The sequence below is a fragment of the Lynx canadensis genome, chromosome F2, assembly GCF_007474595.2.
Source record: "Lynx canadensis isolate LIC74 chromosome F2, mLynCan4.pri.v2, whole genome shotgun sequence".
Classification (NCBI taxonomy): domain Eukaryota; kingdom Metazoa; phylum Chordata; class Mammalia; order Carnivora; family Felidae; genus Lynx; species Lynx canadensis.
In genome coordinates, this window is record NC_044320.2 from 62,026,064 (window position 1) to 62,041,438 (window position 15,375).

Consider the following 15,375-nt stretch of genomic DNA (forward strand, 5'->3'; position numbering starts at 1 on the left):
GTCATTCTGAGGACTATTAATTATCAGATCAAAGCACTGTGAGTCAATGTGCCTTCATGGTCAAAACTTGGATTTAAGAGTAAGTCGCGTTTCTCACTCCAGGAGAATTGCCATCTCCTAAGAGAAGTATTCAATGCTGATATTGCCCTTCACCTTTCCAAGACACAAAAACACTGTATAAAGTATAATACTAGTGGAAAAAAGATGGAGGCTGGTGTTTTTACAGTCTTTCATTTACTTATTCATCAGCAAACGCTTATCAGGCAAATGTGACTGTGAAAGGACCACGAGAAGGCAAAAGAGGAAAATAGTTGCTGCTTTCAGAAGCTTATGTTCTAGGAAAGGAGATGGAGTGTCCATCAGAACAGCAAGGGGAAATATTCCTGATCCAGGGATTTGGGGGAACAAAAGAAATCCCATGGAAGGACCCCAACCTGGCTTTGGTTGGTAAGAGAAGACAACCCAGGGTAGGTGCCACCTGAGGTAAGTCCTAAAGGGTGGGAAATCCCAACCTAAATGGGCAGTGGGATCTGGGAAAGGATAAATTAGCCACATTCTGGATCTTACAATGCTTAGAAAAGAAGAAATCTACATGGAGCGGTTAAACTCTTTAAATAAACTCTAAAATTGATTTGATGGGGAACAGACACACCAATCTAAAATATGCGCCGGCTGATAATTAAGCAACATGAAAAGAATCAATTACCATGTCAGACAGTGTATCATCAGAGGTCTAAGCCTGTCTCTTAGTAAGGTTGGGAAATTGGATACAACTCTTAAAGATCTAGAGATTATCTGGGGCGCCTGGGTGGCGCAGTCGGTTAAGCGTCCGACTTCAGCCAGGTCACGATCTCGCGGTCCGGGAGTTCGAGCCCCGCGTCGGGCTCTGGGCTGATGGCTCAGAGCCTGGAGCCTGTTTCCGATTCTGTGTCTCCCTCTCTCTCTGCCCCTCCCCCGTTCATGCTCTGTCTCTCTCTGTCCCCAAAATAAATAAGCGTTGAAAAAAAAAAAATTTAAAAAAAAAAAAAAAAGATCTAGAGATTATCAATGTGGAAAACACTTAATATTGTAGTTGCTATCTCTGAGATGCAGTGAATTTTTAAAATTAAAGTGTAATTAACATACAATGTCATATTAGTTTCAGGTGTACAATATGATGATTCAACATTATAAATTGCAACTCTAAAGAATTAAAAAGAGGTGGCTCCGTCAGTCTGGCGTCTGACTCTTGATGTCAGCTCAGCTCATGATCTCACTGTTCATGAATCTGAGCCTTGCGTTGGGGTCTGTGCTGACCTGGTAGAGCCTGCTTTGGAGGCTGTCTCTCCCCCTCTATCTGCCCCTTCCCCACTTGTGTGTGCCGTGTGCATGCGCGCGCCCTCTCCCTCTTGCTTTCACTCTCCCTCTCAAAATAAATACACTTAAACAAAAAAAGAATTCAAAAGAAAGTAGCATAAAGTAATACTGTGTACTGAAATACATGTGAAGTGAATATAAAATTAAATTTAATATACTTACAATTTAAGATGGATACTTTATCTCTGACATAACTTTAACCATTGGGATGATTGGGATACTGTTTAATTTAATTTCTGTCTGTTGAGGTAGCGAATCTTGAGATATTTTTTATGTAACAATTTTGTGTATATTTTAACAACTTGTAAGGCGAAGTAATTCAATATTCTGCATAGTAATTTGTTACCACTGTATAAGTATCATTTCATTTCAGTATAATATAATTTTAATTATGAAAATTAAGCTTTTATCTACTTTCATCTGGTTTTCATTTCTTCATTTTTATTATGAGATCCCTTCATAAATATTATGTAATTCGTCTGTGGTTCCACTAAAATGTCTAGTTTTACTCTAACAAATGGAAGATCAGATGGTAGTCTTAATATATGCATTCTGTTTCTTCTCATCTTGTATGTCATTAGTGAAAATAAGGATGGTTGTGATGTATAATGAAAATGCAGATTCATGACATGATTAGCTTGATGTAAAACAAATTTTAAAGTGCCCCAGGCTTTAAAGGCATTAATCTGGATCTGTGCCCATGTTGTGTATACAAAGTGCTTTTTATATTATAAGAGCCTAGAATCAACCTGTTAACTAAAATACCAATAAATCCCCGAGTGACACATGGAGGAAGACAATTATAAATGGTGTCTGCATACCAGAGCATGTGTGGTGGGGGCAGTGTATGAGTGTGTGTGTGTGTGTGTGTGTGTGTGAAGAGAACTAGAAGGGAGGAAATATTCAAAGCAATTTTACAACCAAAGTGTCAATGTGTGTCTGCAGGACTAATACAGGTGTAGAACCTTGGCTCTGGAGATAATACCATTAGAATAATTTTTTTTTGAGAGAGAGAGAGAGAGAGAGAGAGAGCGAGCATATATGTGAGCGGGGAAGAGGCAGAGGGAGAAGGAGAATCTTAAGCAGATTCCATGCCCGGCGTGGAGGCAGACATGGGGCTCAATCTCATAACTGTGAGATCATGACTTAAGCTGAAATCAAGAGTCCGATGCTCAACCAACTGAGCCACCCAGGAGCCCCAAGAATAAATTTAATAAAAGATCTTTACCTTAGCCCTGATAAAAATGAATTCCAGTTTTTTGCTACCTTTCAAAACACCCAAACCTTGCCAATCTAGTTGCTCCTAAATCATTGTGCCTTGTCCCAGGCCTCAACCTGACCCTTTCTCTTCCTTCTTTCTCCTGCATTTTCCCAACATCCTCATGTAGCCAATTTCCAGGTCCGTGTAAAATAGCACACGGGGTTAAGGGAAGTTTCATCTCACGTTGGCATGGAGAAGATTGAGCAATCTTATGGACTGGGGATAAAGCAGCATTGGTGGTAGAAAGAATTTTCTTTCCTTCTGTTTTTGTTCCCACTGAAATTTATCTGAAGGTATACTATGGCCCTAATTTGCTCTTTTTAAATTTGGTATCTAACTGAAGATTTCAAGGACATTTCCAATGACAGTGACAAAATGAAAAAAGGCGTCTTGAGGAAAAGCATGTGTGTCCAGGGAAACTACAGGCCGTTTAGGGCTAGAGTGTGAAGGGCAAGCAGGTGGTCCTGGAGCACAAATAAGAGAAGCAGACTTCAGGCTAAGAATATGAGTTTTCTTGGTACAGATTGCACTTGAAGTGTTTATGGACATAAGATTACGAGAGGAGGGGGACCAGGGTGATGCTGAGCTGAAGTCTTATAGATGGTAGGAGGTGGAAATTCCAGGAACAGGGAACAACACAAAAATGTGAACGTGTGGGTTGGGTTTGGGAACTAGTTGCATCTCTGAACGGCTAGAAGGAAGCAGGTGTATGCAGCAAATGAGGGCTCCAGGCTGGAGAAGGAGGCTTACACTGGCCCGTCCAGAGCCTCTGCGAAAAGCTGGAGCGTTCAAATTTCACCTTCAAATCTATGAAGAATTTTTCAGTGACAGAGATGATGAAATTTACATTTTATGAGGACAGTCTGGCAGTATGGTCAGTACTGTGAGTAAACTGAGTTTGGAGCCTAGAAGATGTCATCTGCTAGGGACAGTGCTGTTACAATTGATGCACGACTCCGAGGTGAATTCAAAGTTGACTGTATCTTCCATAACTCATCGTATCCTGCTTCCAAGCACATAGGAGCAAGACAAAAACTAACAACTACACCAGCAACAACAAATATCTCTTAGATAAATAGGTGATCCTTTCAAGGCATAAGCCCCAACAGATAGCTTGAATTCTGTGGCACTCCTTTGCTTCTCCCTGGGGTGATCTATGTGCCTGGTGGTCTATTCACATGCCAACTTGGCCTTTGGGTAGGTGTAGCTATTGCTTCTCTCATACACGTGCCATGCTGGGTATTGTCCGTAGCCCATGCAGAGATGTCCTTGTCCTCTTGATCGCTATGAACCCTGCTTGGAAGGGGGCCCAGGCATGGTTGGTCCTGTGTTGTCCAGTCCAGCATCATGCTAATTCCTTCTCTTCAAGTGGTTCATCCCCACAGTGGCCTCCAATCTCAATGACCCATCTGTGGCCTCCTCACTGTCAAAAAACCTCTACTTAGCCCATCAGGTTTCTCAGCACTTTCACGTCCCCATTGGAGACCCAGGAATTCTTGGCTGCCTTCTGTCTGCCATATGGGGGTTGGTTTTCATGCCTGAGGAAAAGGCTTTTGTATATAAGAAGGAATTTGCATATTCCCTTGTGTTTTAATATAGTGGTTTATCACACACTTTACAAACCTTATTTTACTTATGAATCTGCTTATTTGTCACAAAATAAGAAAAGTTACTTTCGCTTATTTGTTTAGTTTAATTAACTCACAGATTTAACCAGTTGGATCTTATTTAAACATTAACTGCACTTAATTAAATTCCCTTAGCCACTTCAAATTATGATCTCTGATCTATGATTTTAGGATGTGGGAAAAGTTTCTGAAATTCTAAAAAGTCAACAAAGAATATGCAGAGCAGCCCAATGATAATAAAATACCTTATTTCACTGGCCTTCAAATTTTAAAATATTAACAGTAAAAGCTTCTGATTTCTTCGTTTCTTAAACATTTTGTATTTTTATTGTAAGATCTAACCCCTATATACTTATTTACCTTTTAAAATGGATTTTTTAAATTCCTGGAGTTATGATAATCTTACTAAATCCTAAGGGAATTCCAGGCAAGGCTACTGGTTCTTGGTTATTGACAATTTGACAAATTTGGTTGAGGCATGGGACCTAGTTCTACCTTCTAAAAATTCAAACCTGAGCCTGTGATTTAGGCGTGGTCCTCCTTCTTAGACCTGTCTCCTTTTGAGCCTGAAAAGCCTTAATGAGTTGCATTAATTTCCATTTCTAACAACGAATGCCCAGAACTGGAAGGCTTTTTTCTCTTTCCTTTCCTGTCCTAAAGGGGCTTCCCTTACATCATATCTTCCCTTATCCCTAGCCTCAAAGTAATCTAATGGGAGAACGACTTTGGAGAGATGAAGGAAGCCACAATTGCTGAGAACGGAAAATTTATCAGGACCTATTTCAGGTTTCTAAAAATAGGTCTGTGTTATCAGAGATGGTGCTTTGGTTATCACTGCATATAGATATATAGTAATTGAAGTATAGAAGGGAATGAGGTCGCACGGGAGAAAATGTCTGAGAGAACATGGAGTTTAAGAGGAAATGGAGTCAGTAGAGAAAAAGCAGCCTTCAAAAGTGACCAAGATGAAAGAGTGAGACAAATGAAGGGAAGAGTATCAAAAGAGAGTTATGTGGCAAGGGAGAGCATTTCAAGGAGGAAATGTGCAGCAATGTGAGATGCTATAACCAAGACTAAGCTAAGATGCAACACTCATCACACAAAAAGAAAAATATTGCATGATTCTACTTATATGAGGTAACCTAGAAAAGTCTAATTCTAGTAGAGTGGTGGTTGCCAGGGACTGGGGGAAGAGAGAAATGGAGAATGAATGTTTAATGGGTACAGTTTCAATTTGGGAAAACAAAAATATTCTGGAGATGGTTGGTGGTGATGGTTGCACGACACGGTAAATGTACTTAATACCACTGAATGGTACAACTGAAAATGGTTAAAATCACAAATTTTATGTTATGTGTATGTTACCATAATAAAAAAAATACGCTATAGTTAAGACAATTAAGATGAAAACAAAAATGTGTGCATTAGTTTTGGCAACATACATGTGATTGGTAACCTTTGCAAGAGGAGCTTCAGTGCAGCAATGGGTATTTGTTGCTGTATTACAAACCATCCCATCATTTCATTTGCTCATGATTCTGCGGACTGGCGAGGCTCAAGCTGGTAGCCCTTCCACTGGTGCTGCTTGGAATCTCTCCCAACTGCGGTTAAAATACCAACAACATTTTTCATAGAATTAGAACAAGTAATTCTAAAATTGGTATGGAGCCACAGAAGACCCTGAAGAGCCAAAGCAATCTTAAAAAAGAAGAACAAAACTGGAGGTATCACAATCTGAGATTTTAAGAGGTACTGCAAAGCTGTAGCAATCAAAACAGTATGTTACTGGCACAAAAATAGACGTATAGATCAATGGAACAGAATAGAAAGCCCAGAAAAAAAAAGCCCACAATTAGATGGTCAATTAATCTAAGGCAAAAGAAGGAAGAATATGCAGTGGAGAAAGATAGTCTCTTCAACAAATGGTGCTGGGAAAATTGGACAGCAACACATAGAAAAAGGAAACTGGACCACTTTCTAACACTATACACAAAAATAAACTCAAAATGGATTAAGGACCTAAATGTGAGAACTGAAACCATAAAAGTCCTAGAAGGGAGTACAGACAGTAATTTCTCTGACATCAACTGTAGCAACATTTTTCTAGGTATGTCTCCTCAGGCAAAGGGAATAAAAGCCAATGTGAAGTATTGGGTCTATATCAAAATAAAAAGCTTCTGAATAGCAAAAGAAACTATCAACAAAACTGTAAGACAACCTACTAAATGGAAGAAGGTATTTGCTAATGTCATATCTGATATAAGGCTAATATCCAAAATATATAAAGCACTTATAGAACTCAACACCAAAAAATCAAATAATCCAATTTAAAAATGGGCAGAAGACATGAACAGGCACTTCTCCACAGAAGACATACACATGGCCAACCAACACACGAAAAGATGCTCCACATCACTCATCATCAGGGAAATACAAATCACAACCACAATGAGATACCACCTCACAACTGTCAGAATGGCTAAAATAAAAAACACAAGAAACAAGTGCTGATAAGTATGAGGAGAAAGAGAACCCTGATGCACTGTTGGTGGGAATGCAAACTGGTGCAGCCACTGTGGAAGACAGTATGGAGGTTCCTCAAAAAACTAAATATAGAATTACCATATGACCCAGTAATTCCACTACTGGATATTTACCCAAAGAATACAAAAACACTAATTCAAAAAGATATAGTGCCCCCCCCCCATATTTACTGAAGCATTATTTACAATAGCTAAATTATGGCAGCAGCCCAACATGCCCATTGGTAGATGAATGGATAAGGATGTGGTATATCTATCTATCTATCTATCTATGGATCTAGAGAATGTAATGCTAAGTGAAATAAGTCAGTCAGAAAAAGATAAATACCATGTTATTTCATTCATGTGGAATTTAGCAAACAATACAAATGAACAAGGGGAAAAAGAGAGAAACCAAAAAACGGACTCTTACCTATAGAGAATAAACCATCAGAATAGCTGATGGTTACCATAGGGGTGGGACATAGGTGAAAAGGTAAGAGGATTAAGGGTACACTTAAAAAAAAATGGTGGCTGGAGCTGAAATGTCCAAGATGGTTTTGTTCTCATGCCCAGTACCTTGGTGGGATGATTGGTAGACTGGGACTTCTTGTCCACCACATGGGTAGCTTGGACTTCCTGAATGGTGGTTATATTCAACGAGTCAGCGTTCCCAGAGGACAAGCCCCAAGGTGCAAGTACAATTCTCTGCTTGCATCATCCTTACTAATGTTCCATTTGCCAAACCCAAAATTAGTCTTTTGGGGAGGCATGGTTCAATGGGAGCCACCAAAGTAACAGCCTACTATGTTGAGACAGAAGCCAGCCATAGATGAGAGGTAGGCTAAGAAGAAAAGAGGAGTGAAGACATTTACATAAGGCTGTGAGTATGCAGAAACATGAACGAATATACAGCCACAGGAGTGAGCATAGCATTCTGGGATGACAAAGGAGGCTGGTGAGGTGTGAGTGGGTGGGGGAGGGGATGTGTTACATACTTTGACTAGATAGTAATGAAGACTTTCAGTTCACTTTCTATTATTTAGATTGTAATTATTCAGGCTCTTTGTGTTTATGTCATGTTATTGTATGAGCAAGAAAGCAGAAAGAAGAAATGAATGAAGATGAAAGGCAAATCAGTGGTGTTTATTGTTTATGCGGAGAGACTGGAGTCATCTTTAATTTCTTTCTTTGCCTCAAACCCACATCCAATCTGCAAGTCCCATTGGGTCTAATTCAAAAATATGCCCTAAATCTGACGACATGTCATCATCTTCCTAGATAAAACCCTAGTCTAGATTACCACCACTTCTCACCTGGAGTATTGCAACAGCCCCCCCCTTTGTCTCCCTGCCTCTCTTCTTGCTGTCCTCTTGTCTTCCCTCCACACAGCAGCCAGAGGGATCGTTCTTAAATGTAAATCAGACACTGTTCTGGTCAAAACTTAATTATAAAATAAAATAAAACAAACAAAAAACATTGCTAGTAATTTTGTATTCTGCCAAGAATAAAATCCGAGCTCTTTAACTGGGCTACAGTACCCCATGCTCCATACCCAACCCGGGTCCTGGTCTCTCCTTCTTGTCCACTGTCCTCCACGATTCTTTCTTTCCTGCTACTTGTCAAGCTTGCTCCCTTTGAACTTGCTGTTTCTTTTCCGTGGACCACATCCCACCCCCCCCCACCTCAAGTTTTTACAAGTCTATCACATCTTTTTCTTTTGGAGTTTTAAAATTCATTTTGTTTCATTTTAATTTTTATTCAAGTAAAATTGATACACAGTGTTGTATTAGTTTTGGGTGTACAATATAATGATTCAACAATTCTATATATTATTCAGTGCTCATCATGAGAAGTGCCCTCTTAATTCTCTTTATTTAGTTCACTCATTCTCCCATCCCCACCTCCCCTGTGGCAACCACTAGTTTGTTCTCTGTATTTAAGAGTCTGTTTTTTTTTTCTCTTTTTTTCTTTTTTTTTTTTTTTGTCTCTTTTTTTTCTTTGTTCATGGTCTTAAATTCCACGTATGAGTGAAATCATATGGTATTTGTCTTTCTCTGACTGACTTATTTCACTTAGCATTATACCCTCTAGGCTTATCCATATTGTTGCAAATGGCAAGATTTCATTGAGTATATATATATTCATATATATATTTCATTATATATATATATATATATATATATACACAAAATTGACTATTGTAAATAATGCTGCAGTAATCATAGAGGTGCATATATATATTCAAATTAATGTTTTTGATTTTGGGGGGTAAATACTCACTAGTGGATTTACTGGATCATAGATAATTCTATTTTTAATTTTTTGAGAAACCTCCATACTATTTTCCACGGTGACTGTACCAATTTACATCCCCACCAACAGTGCAGGAGGGTTCCTTTTTGTCCACATCCTTGTCAACACTTGTTTCTTGTGGGTGGCTTTTTTTTTTTTTTAATTTTAGTCATTCTGACAGGTGTAAGGTGATATCTCATTTTGGTTTTGATTTGCATTTCCATGATGATGAGTGATGTTGAGCATCTTTTCATGTGTTTGTTAGCCATCTATATGTCTTCTTTGGGAAAATCCACTTAGGTCCTCTGCCCATTTTGTAATTGTGTGTGTGTGTGTGTGTGTGTGTGTGTGTGTGTATGTGAGTCATATAAGTTCTTTATATATTTTGAATATTAACCCCCTTTCAGATATATCATTTGCGAATCTTTTCTATTCAGTAGGTTGCCTTTTGTTTTATTGATGGTTTCTTTCACTGTACAAAAGCTTTTTAACTTGGTGTAGTCCGAATAGTTTAATTTTGCTTGCACTTCTGTTGCCTGAGGAAACATATCTAGAAAAATGTTGCTATAGATGATGTCAGAGAAATTACCTGCTGTACTATCTTCTAGAATTTTTATGGTTTCGGGTTTCACATTTACATCCTTAGTTCATTTTGAGTTTACTTTTCTATGTACAGTGTAACAAAGTGGTCCAGTTTCATTCTCCTGTATGTTGCTGTCCAATTTTCCCAGCGCCATTTGCTGAAGAGACTAATTTCTCTATTGTATATTCTTGCCTCCATTGTCATAGATTAATTGGTTATCTAATCAAAGGTTTAATTCTGTGTTCTCTATTCTATTCCATTGATCTATGTGTCTATTTTTGTGCCAGTACCATACTGTTTTGATTACTAGAGCTTTGTAGTATAACTTGACATCAGTAATTGTGATTCTTCATTTGGGGTCTTTTGTGGTTCCATAAAATTTTAGGATTATTTGTTCTTGTTCTATGAAAAATATTGTTGGTATTTTGATAGGAATTACATTAAATCTGTAGATTGTTTTGGGTGGTATCAACATTTTAACAATATTTATTCTCCCAATTCATGAGCATGGATTATGTATTTTTTCTGTCATCTTCCATTTCTTTTATCAATGTTCTACAGTTTTTGGAGTAAAGACGTTTTACCTCCCCGGTTAATTTATTCCTGGGTATTTTATTATTTTTGATGCAATTGTAAATGGGATTGTTTTCTCAATTTCTCTTCCTGCTGCTTCATTATTAGTATATAGAAACGCAATACGTTTGTGTATATTAGTTTTGTATCCTGTGACTTCCCTGAATTCATTTATCGGTGCTAGTAGTTTTATGGTAGAGCCTTTAGGGTTTTCTGTATATAGCGTCACATCATCCACAAAAGTGAAAGTTTTACTCTTCTTTACACATTTGGATGTTTTTATACCTTTTTCTTTCTAATGACTGTAGTTAGGACTTCTAGTACTATGTTGAATAAACCTGGTGAGAGTGGACATCCTTGTCTTGTTCCTGATCTGAAAGGAAAAGCCCCTAGTTTTCCACCATTGAGTATGGTGTTAGCTGTGGATTTTTCATATATGGCCTTTATTATACTAAGGTATGTTCCCTGCAAACCTGGTTTGTTGAGAGCTTTTATCATGAACGGATGTCTTAAGATGATCATATGGTTTTTATCCATTCTCTTTTAATGTGATATATCACGTTGATTGATTTGTGAATATTGAACCAACTTCGCATGCTAGGACTAAACACGCTTGTGGCTACTGAATGATTTTTTTAGTGTATTGTTGCATTAGGTTTGCTATGATTTTGTTGAGGATTTTTGCATTTGTGTTCATCAGAGATATTGGCCTGGAGTTCTCTTTTCTTGTGTAGTGTTTTTATCTGGTTTCGGTGTTAAGGTAATCCTGGCCTCATAGAATGAATTTGAGCATTTTTTTTCCTTTTCCATTTTTTGGGATAGTTTGGGGAGAATAGGTGCTAACTCTTCTTCAAATGTTTGGTAGAATTCATCTGTGAAAGCATCTGGTACTGGACTTTTGTTTGTTGAAAGTTCATTGACTACCGATTCAATTTCATTGCTGGTAATCAGTGTGTTCAAATTTTCTATTTCATCTTGATTCAGTTTTGGATGGTTGTGTTTCCAGGAATTTATCCGTATTTTCTAGGTTGTCTAATTTTTTGGCACATAACTTTTCATAATATTCTCCTATAACCCTTTGTATTTCTGTGGTGTTGGTTGTTATTTCTCCTTCATTTCTGATTTCATTATTTTTTTGAGTCCTCTCTCTTTTTTTTTTGATAAGTCTGGTTAAAGTCACCAATTTTGCTTTTGTTTTCAAAGAACTGGCTCCTGGTTTCATTTATCTGTTCTATGTGTGTGTGTGTGTGTGTGTGTGTGTGTGTGTGTTTAAGTCTCTATTTCTGCTCTAATCTTAACTATTTCCTTTCTTCTACTGACTCTAAGCTTTGTTCTCTTTTACTAGCTCTTTTAGTCTACCACCTTTTCATTATCTATGCCTCAACTCACGTGATACCTCCTTAAAGAGGCTTTCCTCTGCTAATTAACATAATGCCCACCTCTTCCCCCTTGTCCCTTTCTGCCAAATTTTACCTGAAATATTTCCTAGTACTTGTCAATAAGTAATATACATACAAAGGATTAGGAAAATGTCTGGGTTTTTTTTCATGTTTATTTTAATCAAAATTATATATAGATAATTTTGTAAGTCAAATAATCTATAAAAATTATTGTGGAGAAGAAAGTCTTCTACTTAACTTTCATCTTTCTCTGCCTTTCCCAGATAAAATCACTTCTAACTTTTCAGCTGAATCTTGCTATATTGTTCCTTGTTGATTTTTAGGTGTTACCTATTGACTTGTCACTGTGGAAGACAAATATTGGCTCCTTTTTCCTGGCCCTCCCACCCAGCATATATAAACAAAAACTGCCAGTTTTGCTATCCTCCCAATATGGTTATTTCCTGATTTTTATTAGATGATTTTTGACATTTACATCACTCCATCGACGTGTATGCTCTGTACAACAGCTGTATGTAGTATTCTATAATGTCTTTTAATAATTCAATTTCATATTCTCCCAAGATTGTTAAACTCTTCTTTCCATATGTTCAGATGTATCAACTCTTCTATCAATTTTTTCATCTTGAAAACTCTTTTGGTGCCTTCTGACCTCCTCTTTGGACCGCCATGCCTGGGGCAGAGCTATGATCCTAGAAATTCTCTTTATTACCAACACCCAGGGATTTGATTCTTTCTTTTTCCTGTTTGGTTTATTTATTTCATTAAGGAGGTTTGGCTCCCAAGTTTCAATACAGCCTATTTTCTGTTAGCTTCCTGGGAAAAGATAACGTGGGAAATAAACTTTTTAAGACCCACATGTCTGCAAATATCCTCAACTTGATTTAAATGTCTTCAATTTTCTTAGTTGTTATAAAGTTTTTTAGGAAAAAAATTCTAAGTTGAGAATTATTTTTCCTTAAGAAATTTGAAACCACTGTTCTATTACCTTCTAGAAATACAGGTTTCAATTAAGAAGTCTGAAGTCATATGATCCATTTTGTCTGTGATCTATTTTTTTCTCTTTGCATGACTGTATGGACGACCCTTTCCCCAAGTGTTTTGAAAGGTGTCAAAAATGTCCACTGTCTTTTTAACAAAAAATTCATTTTGTTTGGGTATTCATTGAGCTCTTTCAGTCGGAAAACTCATATCCTAGGAAATTTTTTTCATAATATTCTCTTATTTTACTGTTAATTTTCTCTGCTTGTCTTGCAAAACTCCAGTTATTTGGATGTTGGACCACCACAGTTTCTTATATCTCCTCATTTCCTTATGGCATTTTCTGTTCTTCTCTCCTATTTTCCAGCTCTTTTGCTCTATTCTCTGTGCATCTTCCTCAGTTTTATTTTTTCAAACCTTTTGAATCACACATTTCTGTCATTCTGCTTTTTATTTCTAAAGGCTCTTTTTGGTTGTTAGATGTTTCTCTTCTTTTAAAAAAAAAATACCGTTATTGTTACTTTCCTATCTTGTTTCCTATTTTATTTCTCTGGGGATATTAATGAGGGTTTTTCGTTTTTGTTTTTCTTGCTTTAGCCTGACCTCTGTTTCTTCAAGTTGCTTTTCTCTGTTCATTTGGTTTCTACATTTCTTGCTAGAGGCTTTCCTCAGACACAGATAACCCTTGACTGTTGGCTCCTATGTGCAAGTGGGGCGCCTTAGAATTGTCCATTGTCTGGGGACTCATAAACTATAGTTTTTCCTGGAGGGCAATTAGGCTGGGTCCTTTCTTTGAGAGACCCCAGGTGTAAGTTTCTCAAGTCTTTCCTCTTTGGCTGGTTAGAATTCCTAGTGAAAGTCTCTTTTTATCTACTGCCTGGATAACCTAGATTTAGCTGTTCTGGGAATCTGAATGCAAAAAGGTTTAGTGGAGGGAAACAGCGGCAGTTGTCTCACAATCCAGTGTGTCCCAGCATTCAGCATTCTGCAGACGGAATCCACCTGTTTTCAACACGGTACCCCTTCCTGAACACATTCCAGGCCTTCTCTGTGAGTCCAAGTGCACTTGTTTCACTGACCATGCAGAGTGGCAAAGTGAATCTAACTGCTTCTTACACGGATTTGTACCCTCCTCCTTTTTGTGCTTCTTTTTACTTCTGCTTCCCAAAGTACTTGGTACCGCTAATTCCTGAGACGTCAGGGACTTTGGGGGTGCAAATTGGATTGCTTTTCACCTTTCCTCACTGCCAGCTTGGGATTCGGCTTTCTTGGATCTGCTAAGCCAGTTACTACTGGCCTGCCTATTTTTTCACCTCTAATTTTTTTTTTTTTACTGTTTTCTTATTAGCTGCCCTCCTCATACTTTATGCTTTATGCTTTAAAAATTCCATGTACTGTTGCTTTAGTAAAAGGAGTTTACTAAATGTACTAAAAAATTCCATTTACCGTTGCTTAGTTTATAGAAAAAAAAAAAAGCAAAAATGAATGTATATGCCCAGTTGGCCACCTTTTAATTTATTCACGCTCTTTTATGCACACATGATAAGTAGGAATTCTCTCTGCTGGTTTACTGCTTCATCTCCTAGTGCCCACAGTACCTGGAACATGCTAGATGTGCATGATAAGTATTTGCCCAGTAACTGACCGGCTGACAGGCCCACTAACTAGCTTGGGCTAAATTTAGTTAAATTTCGGAACGGCCTACAATCTCCAAAATTTTAAAATGACAATGTTGGAGCTCTATCTACAATGAAGTATTTCTGAAAGGCAAAGATGTAGGATTTCTTTAAAGGTATTTTAATTCTATTATGTATCCCTTTAAATTTTTTTATTAATCTTTCTGGATTTTTCTATTGAGAATTCAAAAGGGAAACATGAACTGCTTTGGAGTAAAGTGTGCTTTGGGAGGAATATGTTAGGTAAAACTAAATGTGTCTACGATAGCTTCTTTTGAACTGAAACTTGACTTTTGATTTCATTTTCCTGTCTCACTCAAACCTATAGGCTATGTGGATAGAGGGGTTTCAGGTCTCTTCCAATTTCTTAATTTCCTTCGAATTTTGTTATTTCCTATTGACAGGATGGCAAATTCTTGGCACAGATTCAATGACTTGATTTTGTTCTGTAAGGTATTTTAAATATATTTTGAACACGAGAATGAGATTAACTCCCCTATGATGATAATGCCCTGCCAGTCCACTTTAGAATTTCTGCGGGGGGGGGGGGGGGGGCGGCAAATATAATAATGTGTAAGGAAAAACATAGAAGCAAAAGAAATTCAGGGAAATCATTTTTCTTGTACAAACCAGGGCCATGTTCTGTCAAGTAGCCAAATGTGCTTGTATTAATTAATTTGAGTAACATTGACTGAGCACCTGCTTACTATGTGTACCTGCTTACTTTATGTACCTACTTATTATGTGTACTGTGTTAGTATTAGAAACCCACCATGCCCTCATTCTACACTTGCTTAATAAATTGATTTGAGATTCAGTTTTCTGTTGCTATTTTACTATCCATGGGAACTCTACCCGTGCCGTAAACATTTTTATCCCCATGCCATTTTGGTAAGGTGCGTGACCTTCTTAAATCCATTTCATAGGTAGCTTGTTTACAGATTATAAGTTGAGAGCCTAACACAGAGGAATCCTGTGCTAAATGTAGAATTAGAACTTGAATCTTCAGTGCATTTTTGTTTTGTAGTCCAGTGAGTAGTACCTTTAGATACCAATAGATAACTTTTGGTGGTTCTACAAATTTAAGGAAAAGCACAGCA